Raw genomic sequence first — 16,863 nt, 5'->3', positions numbered from 1 at the left:
TGTTGCACCTACACTGACAATAGATGTGACCGTGCCCCTCCTGTCCCAGTGTTACCCCTACTCTGACACTAGATGTGACCGTGCATCTCCTGTCCCAGTGTTACCCCTACACTGACACTAGATGTGACCGTGCCCCTCCTGTCCCAGTGTTACCCCTAAAATGACACTAGATATGACCGTGCCCCTCCTGTCCCAGTGTTACCCCTACGCTGACACTAGATATGACCGTGCCCCTCCTGTCCCAGTGTTACCCCTACACTGACACTAGATATGACCGTGCCCCTCCTGTCCCAGTGTTACCCCTACACTGACACTAGATGTGACCGTGCCCCTCCTGTCCCAGTGTTACCCCTACACTGACACTAGATGTGACCGTGTCCCTCCTGTCCCAGTGTTACCCCTTCCCTGACATTAGATATGACCGTGCCCCTCCTGTCCCAGTGTTACCCCTTCACTGACATTAGATATGACCGTGCCCCTCCAGTCCCTGTTTTTCCCCTTCACTGACATTAGATATGACCGGGCCCCTCCTGTCCCAGTGCTACCCCTACACTGACACTAGATGTGACCGTGCCCCTCCTTTCCCAGTGTTCCCCCTACACTGACACTAGATGTGACCGTGCCCTTCCAGTCCCAGTGCTCCCCCTACACTGGAAGTAGATGTGACCGTGTCCCTCCTGTCCCAGTGTTTCCCCTTAACTGACACTAGATGTGACCGTGTCCCTCCTGTCCCAGTGTTACCCCGACACTGACACTAGATATGACCGTGCCCCTCCTGTCCCAGTGTTACCCCTAAACTGACACTAGATGTGACCGTGCCCCTCCTGTCCCAGTGTTAGCCCTTCACTGACACTAGATGTGACCGGGCCCCTCTTCTCCCAGTGTTACCCATTCACTGACATTAGATATGACCGGGCCCCTCCAGTCCCAGTGCTACCCCTTCACTGACATTAGATTTGACCGCGCCCCTCCAGTCCCAGTTTTCCCCCTTCACTGGCATTAGATATGACCGTGCCCCTCCAGTCCTAGTGTTACCCCTTCACTGACATTAGATATGACCGGGTCCCTCCTGTCCCAGTGTTACCCCTACACTTGCACTAGATGTGACCATGCCCCTCCTTTCCCAGTGTTCCCCCTAAACTGACACTCGATGTGACCGTGCCACTCCTGTCCCAGTGTTACCCCTACACTGACACTAGATGTGACCGTGCCCCTCCAGTCCCAGTGTTACCCATTCACTGACATTAGATATGACCGTGCCGCTCCAGTCCCAGTGCTACCCCTTCACTGACATTAGCTATGACCGTGCCCCTCCAGACACAGTGCTACCCCTTCACTGACATTAGATTTGACCGTGCCCCTTCAGTCCCAGTGCTACCACTACACTGACACTAGATGTGACCGGGCCCCTCCAATCCCAGTGCTACCACTTCACTGACAATAGATTTGAACGTGCCCCTCCAGTCCCAGTGTTAACCCTACACTGACAGAAGATGTGACCGTGCCCCTCCAGTCCCAGTATTACCCCTACACTGACACTAGATGTGACCGTGTCCCTCCTGTCCCAGTGTTACCCCTACACTGACACTAGATGTGACCGTGTCCCTCCTATCCCAGTGTTACCCCTACACTGACATTAGATGTGACCGTGCCCCTCCAGTCCCAGTGTTACCCCTACACTGACACTAGATGTGACCGTGCCCCTCCTGTCCCAGTGTTACCCCTACACTGACACTAGATGTGACCGTGCCCCTCCTGTCCCAGTGTTAAAGCTATATTGCACTAGATGTGACCGTCTGTCTATTGTCACAGTGCTACACCTACACTGACACTAGATGTGTCAACGCCCCTCCTGTCCCAGTGTTAAAGCTATATTGCACTCGATGTGATCGTCTCTCTATTGTCCCATTGCTAAAGCTACACAGACTCTAGATGCGACCATATCCCTTCTGTCCCAGTGTTACACCTACTCTGACGCTAGATGTGACTGTGCCACTCCAGTCCCAGTGTTACCCCTACATTGACACTAGATGTGACTGTGACCCTCCTTTCACAGTGTTACCCGTAAACTGACACTTGATAAGACCATGCACCTCCTGTCCCAGAGTTACCCCTAGGCTGACACTAGTTTTTTCCGTATCCCTCCAGTCCCAGTGTTACCCCTACACTGACACTAGATTAGACCATGCCCCTCCTGTCCCAGAGTTACCCCTAGGCTGACACTAGTTTTATCCGTATCCCTCCAGTCCCAAAGTTACCCCTACACTGACACTTGATAAGACCATGCCCCTCCTGTCCCAGAGTTACCCGTAGGCTGACACTAGTTTTATCCGTATCCCTCCAGTCCCACTGTTACCCCTACACTGACATTAGATGTGACCTGCCACTCCTGTCAAAGTGGTACCCCTAAACAGACACTAGATTTATCCGTGACCCTTCAGTCCCAGTGTTACCCTTTCACTGACACTAGATGTGTCAACGCCCCTCCTGCCCCAGTGTTAACCCTAAATTGACACGAGGTGTGACGTCTCGCTATTGTCCCAGTGCTAAATCTACACAGACACTAGATGCGACCGTGCCCCTCCTGTCTCAGTGTTACACCTACACTGACACTGGATGTGTCCGTGTCCCCCCTGCCCCAGTGTTGCCGCTAAATTGACGCTAGATGTGACCGTGCCCCTCCAGTCCCAGTGCTACACCTTCACTGACATTAGATATGACCGTGCCCCTCCAGTCCCAGTGCTACCCCTTCACTGACATTTGATATGACCGTGCCCCTCCAGTCCCAGTGCTACCCCTTCACTGAGATTAGATATGACAGTGCCCCTCCAGTCCCAGTGCTACCCCTTCACTGACATTAGATATGACCATGCCCCTCCATTCCCAGTGCTACCCCTTCACTGACATTAGATATGAATGTGACCCTCCAGTCCCAGTGCTACCACATCACTGACGTTAGATATGACAGTGCCCCTCCAGTCCCAGTGATACCCCTTCACTGACATTAGATATGACCGTGCCCCTCCAGTCCAAGTGCTACCCCTTCACTGACATTAGATATGACCGTGCCCCTCCAGTCCCAGTGCTACCCCTTCACTGACATTAGGTATGACCGTGCCCTCCAGTCCCAGTGCTACCCCTTCACTGACATTAGATATGACCGTGCCCCTCCATTCCCAGTGATACCCCTTCACTGACATTAGATATGACCGTGCCCCTCCAGTCCCAGTTTTCCCCCTTCAATGTCATTAGATATGACCGTGCCCCTCCAGTCCCAGTGCTACCCATTCACTGACATTAGATAAGACCAAGCCCCTCCAGTCCCAGTGTTCCCCCTTCACTGACATTAGATATGACCGTGCCCCTCCAGTCCAAGTGCTACCCCTTCACTGACATTAGCTATGACCGTGCCCCTCCAGTCCCAGTGCTATCCCTTCACTGACATTAGCTATGACCGTGCCCCTCCAGTCCCAGTGTTACCCATTCACTGACATTAGATATGACCGTGCCCCTCCAGTCGCAGTGCTACCCCTTCACTGACTTTAGATTTGACCGTGCCCCTCCAGTCCCAGTTTTCCCCCTTCACTGACATTAGATATGACCGTGCCCCTACAGTCCCAGTGTTACCCCTTCACTGACATTAGATATGACCGTGCCCCTCCAGTCCTAGTGTTACCCCTTCACTGACATTAGATATGACCGGGCCCCTCCTGTCCCAGTGTTACCCCTACACTGGCACTAGATGTGACCGTGCCCTTACAGTCCCAGTGTTACCCCTACACTGGCACTAGATGTGACCGTGCCCCTCCAGTCCTAGTTTTACCCCTTCACTGACATTCGATATGACCGGGTCCCTCCTGTCCCAGTGTTACCCCTACACTGGCACTAGATGTGACCAAGCCCCTCCTTTCCCAGTGTTCCCCCTAAACTGACACTAGATGTGACCGTGCCCTTACAGTCCCAGTGTTACCCCTATACTGGCACTAGATGTGACCGTGCCCCTCCAGTCCCAGTGTTACCCATTCACTGACATTAGATATGACCGTGCCGCTCCTGTCCCAGTGCTACCCCTTCACTGACATTAGCTATAACCGTGCCTCTCCAGACACGGTGCTACCCCTTCACTGACATTAGATGTGATCGTGCCCCTTCAGTCCCAGTGCTACCCCTACACTGACACTAGATGTGACCGGGCCCCTCCTGTCCCAGTGTTACCACTACACTGACACGAGATGTGACCGTGCCCCTCCAATCCCAGTGCTAACCCTTCACTGACAGTAGGTTTGACCGTGCCCCTCCAGTCCCAGTGTTACCCCTACACTGACACTAGATGTGACCGTGCCCCTCCAGTCCCAGTATTATCCCTACACTGACACTAGATGTGACGGGGCCCCTCCTGTCCCAGTGTTACCCCTACACTGACACTAGATGTGACCGTGCTCCTCCTGTCCCAGTGTTACCCCTACACTGACACAAGATGTGACCGTGTCCCTCCTGTCCCAGTGTTACCCCTACACTGACACTCGATGAGACCGTGCCCCTCCAGTCCCAGTTTTACCCATTCACTGACATTAGATATGACCTTGCCCCTCCAGTCCCAGTGTTACCCCTTCACTGACATTAGATATGACCGTGCACCTCCAGTCCAAGTGTTACGCATTCACTGACATTAGATATGACTGTGCCCCTCCTGTCCCACTGTTACCCCTACACTGACACTAGATGTGACCATGTCCCTCCTGTCCCAGTGTTACCCCTACACTGACACTAGATGTGACCGTGCCCCTTCTGTCCCAGTGTTACACCTACACTGACACTAGATGTGACCGTGTCCCTCCAGTCCCAGTGTTACCCCTACACTGACAGTAGATGTGACCGTGTCCCTCCTGTCCCAGTGTTACCCCTACACTGACACTAGATGTGACTGTGCCCCTCCTGTCCCAGTGTTACACCTACACTGACAATAGATGTGACCGTGTCCCTCCTGTCCCAGTGTTACCCCTACACTGACACTAGATGTGACCGTGTCCTTCCTGTCCCAGTGTTACCCCTACACTGACACTAGATATGACCGTGTCCCTCCTGTCCCTGTGTTACCCCTACACTGACACTCGATGAGACCGTGCCCCTCCAGTCCCAGTTTTACCCATTCACTGACATTAGATATGACCTTGCCCCTCCAGTCCCAGTGTTACCCCTTCACTGACATTAGATATGACCGTGCCCCTCCAGTCCAAGTGTTACGCCTTCACTGACATTAGATATGACTGTGCCCCTCCTGTCCCAGTGTTACCCCTACACTGACACTAGATGTGACCATGTCCCTCCTGTCCCAGTGTTACCCCTACACTGACACTAGATGTGACCGTGCCGCTTCTGTCCCAGTGTTACACCGACACTGACACTAGATGTGACCGTGTCCCTCCAGTCCAAGTGCTACACCTTCACTGACATTAGATATGACCATGCCCCTCCAGTCCCAGTGCTACCCCTTCACTGACATTAGGTATGACCGTGCCCTCCAGTCCCAGTGCTACCCCTTCACTGACATTAGATATGACCGTGCCTCTCCATTCCCAGTGATACCCCTTCACTGACATTAGATATGACCGTGCCCCTCCAGTCCCAGTTTTCCCCCTTCACTGACATTAGATATGACCGTGCCCCTCCAGTCCCAGTGCTACCCCTTCACTGACATTAGATATGACCAAGCCCCTCCAGTCCCAGTGTTCCCCCTTCACTGACATTAGATATGACCGTGCCCCTCCAGTCCAAGTGCTACCCCTTCACTGACATTAGCTATGACCGTGCCCCTCCAGTCCCAGTGCTACCCCTTCACTGACATTAGCTATGACCGTGCCCCTCCAGCCCAGTGTTACCCATTCACTGACATTAGATATGACCGTGCCCCTCCAGTCCCAGTGCTACCCCTTCACTGACATTAGATTTGACCGTGCCCCTCCAGTCCCAGTTTTCCCCCTTCACTGACATTAGATATGACCGTGCCCCTACAGTCCCAGTGTTACCCCTTCACTGACATTAGATATGACCGTGCCCCTCCAGTCCTAGTGTTACCCCTTCACTGACATTAGATATGACGGGGCCCCTCCTGTCCCAGTGTTACCCCTACACTGGCACTAGATGTGACCGTGCCCTTACAGTCCCAGTGTTACCCCTACACTGGCACTAGATGTGACCGTGCCCCTCCAGTCCTAGTGTTACCCCTTCACTGACATTCGATATGACCGGGTCCCTCCTGTCCCAGTGTTACCCCTACACTGGCACTAGATGTGACCGTGCCCCTCCTTTCCCAGTGTTCCCCCTAAACTGACACTAGATGTGACCGTGCCCTTACAGTCCCAGTGTTACCCCTACACTGGCAGTAGATGTGACCGTGCCCCTCCAGTCCCAGTGTTACCCATTCACTGACATTAGATATGACCGTGCCGCTCCTGTCCCAGTGCTACCCCTTCACTGACATTAGCTATAACCGTGCCTCTCCAGACACGGTGCTACCCCTTCACTGACATTAGATGTGATCGTGCCCCTTCAGTCCCAGTGCTACCCCTACACTGACACTAGATGTGACCGGGCCCCTCCTGTCACAGTGTTACCACTACACTGACACGAGATGTGACCGTGCCCCTCCAATCCCAGTGCTAACCCTTCACTGACAGTAGGTTTGACCGTGCCCCTCCAGTCCCAGTGTTAACCCTACACTGACACTAGATGTGACCGTGCCCCTCCAGTCCCAGTATTATCCCTACACTGACACTAGATGTGACGGGGCCCCTCCTGTCCCAGTGTTAACACTACACTGACACTGGATGTGACCGTGCCCCTCCTGTCCCAGTGTTAGCCCTACACTGACACAAGATGTGACCGTGTCCCTCCTGTCCCAGTGTTACCCCTACACTGACACTCGATGAGACCGTGCCCCTCCAGTCCCAGTTTTACCCATTCACTGACATTAGATATGACCTTGCCCCTCCATTCCTAGTGTTACCCCTTCACTGACATTAGATATGACCGTGCCCCTCCAGTCCAAGTGTTACGCCTTCACTGACATTAGATATGACTGTGTCCCTCCTGTCCCAGTGTTACCCCTACACTGACACTAGATGTGACCGTGCCCCTCCTGTCCCAGTGTTACACCTACACTGAGAATAGATGTGACCGTGTCCCTCCTGTCCCAGTGTTACCCCTACATTGACACTAGATGTGACCGTGCCGCTTCTGTCCCAGTGGTACACCTACACTGACACTAGATGTGACCGTGTCCCTCCAGTCCCAGTGTTACCCCTACACTGACAATAGATGTGACCGTGTCCCTCCTGTCCCAGTGTTACCCCTACACTGACACTAGATGTGACCGTGCCCCTCCTGTCCCAGTGTTACACCTACACTGAGAATAGATGTGACCGTGTCCCTCCTGTCCCAGTGTTACCCCTTCACTGACATTAGATATGACCGTGCCCCTCCAGTCCAAGTGTTACGCCTTCACTGACATTAGATATGACTGTGCCCCTCCTGTCCCAGTGTTACCCCTACACTGACACTAGATGTGACCGTGCCCCTTCTGTCCCAGTGTTACACCTACACTGACACTAGATGTGACCGTGTCCCTCCAGTCCCAGTGTTACCCCTACACTGACAATAGATGTGACCGTGTCCCTCCTGTCCCAGTGTTACCCCTACACTGACACTAGATGTGACCGTGCCCCTCCTGTCCCAGTGATACACCTACACTGACAATAGATGTGACCGTGTCCCTCCTGTCCCAGTGTTACCCCTACACTGACACTAGATGTGACCGTGTCCTTCCTGTCCCAGTGTTACCCCTACACTGACACTAGATATGACCGTGCCCCTCCTGTCCCAGTGTTACCCCTACACTGACACTAGATGTGACCGTGTCCCTCCTGTCCCAGTGTTACCCCTACACTGACACTAGATGTGACCGTGCCCCTCCTGTCCCAGTGTTACACCTACACTGACAATAGATGTGACCGGGCCCCTCCTGTCCCAGTGTTACCCCTACACTGACATTAGATGTGACCGTGCCCCTCCTGTCCCAGTGTTACCTCTACACTGACACTAGGTGTGACCGTGTCCCTCCTGTCCCTGTGTTACCCCTACACTGACACTCGATGAGACCGTGCCCCTCCAGTCCCAGTTTTACCCATTCACTGACATTAGATATGACCTTGCCCCTCCAGTCCCAGTGTTACCCCTTCACTGACATTAGATATGACCGTGCCCCCCCAGTCCAAGTGTTACGCCTTCACTGACATTAGATATGACTGTGCCCCTCCTGTCCCAGTGTTACCCCTACACTGACACTAGATGTGACCATGTCCCTCCTGTCCCAGTGTTACCCCTACATTGACACTAGATGTGACCGTGCCGCTTCTGTCCCAGTGGTACACCTACACTGACACTAGATGTGACCGTGTCCCTCCAGTCCCAGTGTTACCCCTACACTGACAATAGATGTGACCGTGTCCCTCCTGTCCCAGTGTTACCCCTACACTGACACTAGATGTGACCGTGCCCCTCCTGTCCCAGTGTTACGCCTACACTGAGAATAGATGTGACCGTGTCCCTCCTGTCCCAGTGTTACCCCTACACTGACACTAGATGTGACCGTGTCCCTCCTGTCCCTGTGTTACCCCTACACTGACACTAGATATGACCGTGCCCCTCCTGTCCCAGTGTTACCCCTACACTGACACTAGATGTGACCGTGCCCCTCCTGTCCCAGTATTACCCTACACTGACACTAGATGTGACTGTGCCCCTCCTGTCCCAGTGTTGCACCTACACTGACAATAGATGTGACCGTGCCCCTCCTGTCCCAGTGTTACCCCTACTCTGACACTAGATGTGACCGTGCATCTCCTGTCCCAGTGTTACCCCTACACTGACACTAGATGTGACCGTGCCCCTCCTGTCCCAGTGTTACCCCTAAAATGACACTAGATATGACCGTGCCCCTCCTGTCCCAGTGTTACCCCTACGCTGACACTAGATATGACCGTGCCCCTCCTGTCCCAGTGTTACCCCTACACTGACACTAGATATGACCGTGCCCCTCCTGTCCCAGTGTTACCCCTACACTGACACTAGATGTGACCGTGCCCCTCCTGTCCCAGTGTTACCCCTACACTGACACTAGATGTGACCGTGTCCCTCCTGTCCCAGTGTTACCCCTTCCCTGACATTAGATATGACCGTGCCCCTCCTGTCCCAGTGTTACCCCTTCACTGACATTAGATATGACCGTGCCCCTCCAGTCCCTGTTTTTCCCCTTCACTGACATTAGATATGACCGGGCCCCTCCTGTCCCAGTGCTACCCCTACACTGACACTAGATGTGACCGTGCCCCTCCTTTCCCAGTGTTCCCCCTACACTGACACTAGATGTGACCGTGCCCTTCCAGTCCCAGTGCTCCCCCTACACTGGAAGTAGATGTGACCGTGTCCCTCCTGTCCCAGTGTTTCCCCTTAACTGACACTAGATGTGACCGTGTCCCTCCTGTCCCAGTGTTACCCCGACACTGACACTAGATATGACCGTGCCCCTCCTGTCCCAGTGTTACCCCTAAACTGACACTAGATGTGACCGTGCCCCTCCTGTCCCAGTGTTAGCCCTTCACTGACACTAGATGTGACCGGGCCCCTCTTCTCCCAGTGTTACCCATTCACTGACATTAGATATGACCGGGCCCCTCCAGTCCCAGTGCTACCCCTTCACTGACATTAGATTTGACCGCGCCCCTCCAGTCCCAGTTTTCCCCCTTCACTGGCATTAGATATGACCGTGCCCCTCCAGTCCTAGTGTTACCCCTTCACTGACATTAGATATGACCGGGTCCCTCCTGTCCCAGTGTTACCCCTACACTTGCACTAGATGTGACCATGCCCCTCCTTTCCCAGTGTTCCCCCTAAACTGACACTCGATGTGACCGTGCCACTCCTGTCCCAGTGTTACCCCTACACTGACACTAGATGTGACCGTGCCCCTCCAGTCCCAGTGTTACCCATTCACTGACATTAGATATGACCGTGCCGCTCCAGTCCCAGTGCTACCCCTTCACTGACATTAGCTATGACCGTGCCCCTCCAGACACAGTGCTACCCCTTCACTGACATTAGATTTGACCGTGCCCCTTCAGTCCCAGTGCTACCACTACACTGACACTAGATGTGACCGGGCCCCTCCAATCCCAGTGCTACCACTTCACTGACAATAGATTTGAACGTGCCCCTCCAGTCCCAGTGTTAACCCTACACTGACAGAAGATGTGACCGTGCCCCTCCAGTCCCAGTATTACCCCTACATTGACACTAGATGTGACGGGGCCCCTCCTGTCCCAGTGTTACCCCTACACTGACACTCGATGAGACCGTGCCCCTCCAGTCCCAGTTTTACCCATTCACTGACATTAGATATGACCTTGCCCCTCCAGTCCCAGTGTTACCCATTCACTGACATTAGATATGACCGTGCCCCTCCAGTCCAAGTGTTACGCCTTCACTGACATTAGATATGACTGTGCCCCTCCTGTCCCAGTGTTACCCCTACACTGACACGAGATGTGACCATGTCCCTCCTGTCCCAGTGTTACCCCTACACTGACACTAGATGTGACCGTGCCCCTCCTGTCCCAGTGTTACACCTACACTGACACTAGATGTGACCGGGCACTCCTGTCCCAGTGTTACACCTACACTGACAATAGATGTGACCGTGTCCCTCCTGTCCCAGTGTTACCCCTACACTGACACTAGATGTGACCGTGCCCCTTCTGTCCCAGTGTTACACCTACACTGACACTAGATGTGACCGTGTCCCTCCAGTCCCAGTGTTACCCCTACACTGACAATAGATGTGACCGTGTCCCTCCTGTCCCAGTGTTACCCCTACACTGACACTAGATGTGACCGTGCCCCTCCTGTCCCAGTGTTACACCTACACTGACAATAGATGTGACCGTGTCCCTCCTGTCCCAGTGTTACCCCTACACTGACACTAGATGTGACCGTGTCCTTCCTGTCCCAGTGTTACCCCTACACTGACACTGGATATGACCGTGCCCCTCCTGTCCCAGTGTTACCCCTACACTGACACTAGATGTGACCGTGTCCCTCCTGTCCCAGTGTTACCCCTACACTGACACTAGATGTGACCGTGCCCCTCCTGTCCCAGTGTTACACCTAAACTGACAATATATGTGACCGGGCCCCTCCTGTCCCAGTGTTACCCCTACACTGACATTAGATGTGACCGTGCCCCTCCTGTCCCAGTGTTACCCCTACACTGACACTAGGTGTGACCGTGTCCCTCCTGTCCCTGTGTTACCCCTACACTGACACTCGATGAGACCGTGCCCCTCCAGTCCCAGTTTTACCCATTCACTGACATTAGATATGACCTTGCCCCTCCAGTCCCAGTGTTACCCCTTCACTGACATTAGATATGACTGTGCCCCCCCAGTCCAAGTGTTACGCCTTCACTGACATTAGATATGACTGTGCCCCTCCTGTCCCAGTGTTAACCCTACACTGACACTAGATGTGACCATGTCCCTCCTGTCCCAGTGTTACCCCTACATTGACACTAGATGTGACCGTGCCGCTTCTGTCCCAGTGTTACACCTACACTGACACTAGATGTGACCGTGTCCCTCCAGTCCCAGTGTTACCCCTACACTGACAATAGATGTGACCGTGTCCCTCCTGTCCCAGTGTTACCCCTACACTGACACTAGATGTGACCGTGCCCCTCCTGTCCCAGTGTTACACCTACACTGACAATAGATGTGACCGTGTCCCTCCTGTCCCAGTGTTACCCCTACACTGACACTAGATGTGACCGTGTCCCTCCTGTCCCAGTGTTACCCCTACACTGACACTAGATATGACCGTGCCCCTCCTGTCCCAGTGTTACCCCTACACTGACACTAGATGTGACCGTGCCCCTCCTGTCCCAGTATTACCCTACACTGACACTAGATGTGACTGTGCCCCTCCTGTCCCAGTGTTGCACCTACACTGACAATAGATGTGACCGTGCCCCTCATGTCCCAGTGTTACCCCTACTCTGACACTAGATGTGACCGTGCATCTCCTGTCCCAGTGTTACCCCTACACTGACACTAGATGTGACCGTGCCCCTCCTGTCCCAGTGTTACCCCTAAACTGACACTAGATATGACCGTGCCCCTCCTGTCCCAGTGTTACCCCTACGCTGACACTAGATATGACCGTGCCCCTCCTGTCCCAGTGTTACCCCTACACTGACACTAGATATGACCGTGCCCCTCCTGTCCCAGTGTTACCCCTACACTGACACTAGATGTGACCGTGCCCCTCCTGTCCCAGTGTTACCCCTACACTGACACTAGATGTGACCGTGTCCCTCCTGTCCCAGTGTTACACCTACACTGACAATAGATGTGACCGGGCCCCTCCTGTCCCAGTGTTACCCCTACACTGACACTAGATGTGACCGTGCCCCTCCTGTCCCAGTGTTACTCCTACACAGACATTAGATGTGACCGTGCCCCTCCTGTTCCAGTGTTACCCCGACACTGACACTAGACGTGACCGTGCCCCTCCTGTCCCAGTGTAACCCCTACACTGACACTAGATGTGACCGTGCCCCTCCAGTCCCAGTGTACCCACTTCACTGACATTAGATATGACCGTGCCGCTCGTGTCCCAGTGTTACCCCTTCCCTGACATTAGATATGACCGTGCCCCTCCTGTCCCAGTGTTACCCCTTCACTGACATTAGATATGACCGTGCCCCTCCAGTCCCTGTTTTTCCCCTTCACTGACATTAGATATGACCGGGCCCCTACTGTCCCAGTGCTACCCCTACACTGACACTAGATGTGACCGTGCCCCTCCTTTCCCAGTGTTCCCCCTACACTGACACTAGATGTGACCGTGCCCTTCCAGTCCCAGTGCTCCCCCTACACTGGAAGTAGATGTGACCGTGTCCCTCCTGTCCCAGTGTTTCCCCTTAACTGACACTAGATGTGACCGTGTCCCTCCTGTCCCAGTGTTACCCCGACACTGACACTAGATATGACCGTGCCCCTCCTGTCCCAGTGTTACCCCTAAACTGACACTAGATGTGACCGTGCCCCTCCAGTCCCAGTTTTCCCCCTTCACTGGCATTAGATATGACCGTGCCCCTCCAGTCCTAGTGTTACCCCTTCACTGACATTAGATATGACCGGGTCCCTCCTGTCCCAGTGTTACCCCTACACTTGCACTAGATGTGACCATGCCCCTCCTTTCCCAGTGTTCCCCCTAAACTGACACTCGATGTGACCGTGCCACTCCTGTCCCAGTGTTACCCCTACACTGACACTAGATGTGACCGTGCCCCTCCAGTCCCAGTGTTACCCATTCACTGACATTAGATATGACCGTGCCGCTCCTGTCCCAGTGCTACCCCTTCACTGACATTAGCTATGACCGTGTCCCTCCAGACACAGTGCTACCCCTTCACTGACATTAGATTTGACCGTGCCCCTTCAGTCCCAGTGCTACCACTACACTGACACTAGATGTGACCGGGCCCCTCCAATCCCAGTGCTACCACTTCACTGACAATAGATTTGAACGTGCCCCTCCAGTCCCAGTGTTAACCCTACACTGACAGAAGATGTGACCGTGCCCCTCCAGTCCCAGTATTACCCCTACATTGACACTAGATGTGACGGGGCCCCTCCTGTCCCAGTGTTACCCCTACACTGACACTCGATGAGACCGTGCCCCTCCAGTCCCAGTTTTACCCATTCACTGACATTAGATATGACCTTGCCCCTCCAGTCCCAGTGTTACCCATTCACTGACATTAGATATGACCGTGCCCCTCCAGTCCAAGTGTTACGCCTTCACTGACATTAGATATGACTGTGCCCCTCCTGTCCCAGTGTTACCCCTACACTGACACGAGATGTGACCATGTCCCTCCTGTCCCAGTGTTACCCCTACACTGACACTAGATGTGACCGTGCCCCTCCTGTCCCAGTGTTACACCTACACTGACACTAGATGTGACCGGGCACTCCTGTCCCAGTGTTACACCTACACTGACAATAGATGTGACCGTGTCCCTCCTGTCCCAGTGTTACCCCTACACTGACACTAGATGTGACCGTGCCCCTTCTGTCCCAGTGTTACACCTACACTGACACTAGATGTGACCGTGTCCCTCCAGTCCCAGTGTTACCCCTACACTGACAATAGATGTGACCGTGTCCCTCCTGTCCCAGTGTTACCCCTACACTGACACTAGATGTGACCGTGCCCCTCCTGTCCCAGTGTTACACCTACACTGACAATAGATGTGACCGTGTCCCTCCTGTCCCAGTGTTACCCCTACACTGACACTAGATGTGACCGTGTCCTTCCTGTCCCAGTGTTACCCCTACACTGACACTAGATATGACCGTGCCCCTCCTGTCCCAGTGTTACCCCTACACTGACACTAGATGTGACCGTGTCCCTCCTGTCCCAGTGTTACCCCTACACTGACACTAGATGTGACCGTGCCCCTCCTGTCCCAGTGTTACACCTACACTGACAATAGATGTGACCGGGCCCCTCCTGTCCCAGTGTTACCCCTACACTGACATTAGATGTGACCGTGCCCCTCCTGTCCCAGTGTTACCCCTACACTGACACTAGGTGTGACCGTGTCCCTCCTGTCCCTGTGTTACCCCTACACTGACACTCGATGAGACCGTGCCCCTCCAGTCCCAGTTTTACCCATTCACTGACATTAGATATGACCTTGCCCCTCCAGTCCCAGTGTTACCCCTTCACTGACATTAGATATGACTGTGCCCCCCCAGTCCAAGTGTTACGCCTTCACTGACATTAGATATGACTGTGCCCCTCCTGTCCCAGTGTTACCCCTACACTGACACTAGATGTGACCATGTCCCTCCTGTCCCAGTGTTACCCCTACATTGACACTAGATGTGACCGTGCCGCTTCTGTCCCAGTGTTACACCTACACTGACACTAGATGTGACCGTGTCCCTCCAGTCCCAGTGTTACCCCTACACTGACAATAGATGTGACCGTGTCCCTCCTGTCCCAGTGTTACCCCTACACTGACACTAGATGTGACCGTGCCCCTCCTGTCCCAGTGTTACACCTACACTGACAATAGATGTGACCGTGTCCCTCCTGTCCCAGTGTTACCCCTAAACTGACACTAGATGTGACCGTGTCCCTCCTGTCCCAGTGTTACCCCTACACTGACACTAGATATGACCGTGCCCCTCCTGTCCCAGTGTTACCACTACACTGACACTAGATGTGACCGTGCCCCTCCTGTCCCAGTATTACCCTACACTGACACTAGATGTGACTGTGCCCCTCCTGTCCCAGTGTTGCACCTACACTGACAATAGATGTGACCGTGCCCCTCCTGTCCCAGTGTTACCCCTACTCTGACACTAGATGTGACCGTGCATCTCCTGTCCCAGTGTTACCCCTACACTGACACTAGATGTGACCGTGCCCCTCCTGTCCCAGTGTTACCCCTACACTGACACTAGATATGACCGTGCCCCTCCTGTCCCAGTGTTACCCCTACGCTGACACTAGATATGACCGTGCCCCTCCTGTCCCAGTGTTACCCCTACGCTGACACTAGATATGACCGTGCCCCTCCTCTCCCAGTGTTACCCCTACACTGACACTAGATGTGACCGTGCCCCTCCTGTCCCAGTGTTACCCCTACACTGACACTAGATGTGACCGTGTCCCTCCTGTCCCAGTGTTACACCTACACTGACAATAGATGTGACCGGGCCCCGCCTGTCCCAGTGTTACCCCTACACTGACACTAGATGTGACCGTGCCCCTCCTGTCCCAGTGTTACTCCTACACAGACATTAGATGTGACCGTGCCCCTCCTGTTCCAGTGTTACCCCGACACTGACACTAGACGTGACCGTGCCCCTCCTGTCCCAGTGTAACCCCTACACTGACACAAGATGTGACCGTGCCCCTCCAGTCCCAGTGTACCCACTTCACTGACATTAGATATGACCGTGCCGCTCGTGTCCCAGTGTTACCCCTTCCCTGACATTAGATATGACCGTGCCCCTCCTGTCCCAGTGATACCCCTTCACTGACATTAGATATGACCGTGCCCCTCCAGTCCCTGTTTTTCCCCTTCACTGACATTAGATATGACCGGGCCCCTCCTGTCCCAGTGCTACCCCTACACTGACACTAGATGTGACCGTGCCCCTCCTTTCCCAGTGTTCCCCCTACACTGACACTAGATGTGACCGTGCCCTTCCAGTCCCAGTGCTCCCCCTACACTGGAAGTAGATGTGACCGTGTCCCTCCTGTCCCAGTGTTACCCCTAAACTGACACTAGATGTGACCGTGCCCCTCCTGTCCCAGTGTTAGCCCTTCACTGACACTAGATGTGACCGGGCCCCTCCTCTCCCAGTGTTACCCATTCACTGACATTAGATATGACCGGGCCCCTCCAGTCCCAGTGCTACCCCTTCACTGACATTAGATTTGACCGCGCCCCTCCAGTCCCAGTTTTCCCCCTTCACTGACATTAGATATGACCGTGCCCCCCCTGTCCTAGTGTTACCCCTTCACTGACATTAGATATGACCGGGTCCCTCCTGTCCCAGTGTTACCCCTACACTTGCACTAGATGTGACCATGCCCCTCCTTTCCCAGTGTTCCCCCTAAACTGACACTCGATGTGACCGTGCCACTCCTGTCCCAGTGTTACCCCTACACTGACACTAGATGTGACCGTGCCCCTCCAGTCCCAGTGTTACCCATTCACTGACA

This window comes from Somniosus microcephalus, unplaced genomic scaffold, assembly GCF_052327205.1.
Source record: "Somniosus microcephalus isolate GS21.2 unplaced genomic scaffold, FLI_Smic_1.0 unresolved_chr6, whole genome shotgun sequence".
Classification (NCBI taxonomy): domain Eukaryota; kingdom Metazoa; phylum Chordata; class Chondrichthyes; order Squaliformes; family Somniosidae; genus Somniosus; species Somniosus microcephalus.
Note: the sequence above shows the minus strand (reverse complement) of the source record.